The following is a 971-nucleotide window of genomic DNA, read 5'->3' as shown; positions in this document are numbered from 1 at the left end:
TTGAACCGCATACCTCTGGGATTGCAGTGCAGTGTCTTGCCACTAGGCCACCAGAGCTCCCTCCTTATACCTTTTTGAGGTGAGAATGGCTGCCTTTTTCATCCCCATTTTACAGATGAGGAAGTTGAGGCATAGACTTTTCCAAAAGTCCCAGAACTGGCAAGTGGTTGAGCCAGGTATGATGTTTTCCTGGCAGCTGTAAGGGCGCACTGGTGGCCTAGCGGCAAGAGGCTGTACTGCAGTCCTGAAGGCACGCGCTCCAAATCAACCAGCTGCTCTACAGGAGAAGGTTGGGCAAACTCCTCCCGTGTGATTAACTGCCTCTGAAAACCAGCCGAGGTTCAGCTATGGGTCGGTGTCAACTCGATGGTACACAACAACAACAACAACAATGGCTGCTGCAAGGAGCCCTGGTGGCCCAATGGTTAAACACTTGGCTGCTAATTCTAATGTTGGTGGTTCAGACCACTCGCCAATTGTTTCCCTGGAGCAGATGTTTTCATTCATTCCATTCATCTTGTTTTCATTAAGATGCCCTTTGGATACCCTATGGGAAAGTTCTGGTGGCCTAGTGGCAAGAAGCTGTGCTGCACCTCCGAAGACATGTGGTTCAATGCCACCAGCTTCTCCGTGGGAGAAGGACGGACAACCTCCTCCTGTGTGATTAACTGCCTTGGAAACCTGCCAGAGGAGCAGCTGTGAGTCGGTTCTGACTCTGGAGTTGTACAGCAGCAACAACAACAACACGGTGAAATGACAATCTGGCTTGTACAGTTACTGGGAGTTGGAATTGACTCAGTAGCAACGTGTTTGGATGTTTTAAATGGTGACCGTAACAAAGAACTCCAAACTCCGTGGCTTAACACACATTTATTACCTTAGCAGGTGTGCGGGCCGAGCCTCTCATGGTGTGGCAGCTTTGCATCCCTTCTGCATATGTGAAGGGAGAACCTAACTTTTTGCCTTTTCCG

This window comes from Elephantulus edwardii, unplaced genomic scaffold (genome assembly GCF_000299155.1).
Source record: "Elephantulus edwardii isolate Elephantulus edwardi_28Jun2011 unplaced genomic scaffold, EleEdw1.0 scaffold00015, whole genome shotgun sequence".
In the NCBI taxonomy this organism is placed as follows: Eukaryota; Metazoa; Chordata; class Mammalia; order Macroscelidea; family Macroscelididae; genus Elephantulus; species Elephantulus edwardii.
Note: the sequence above shows the minus strand (reverse complement) of the source record.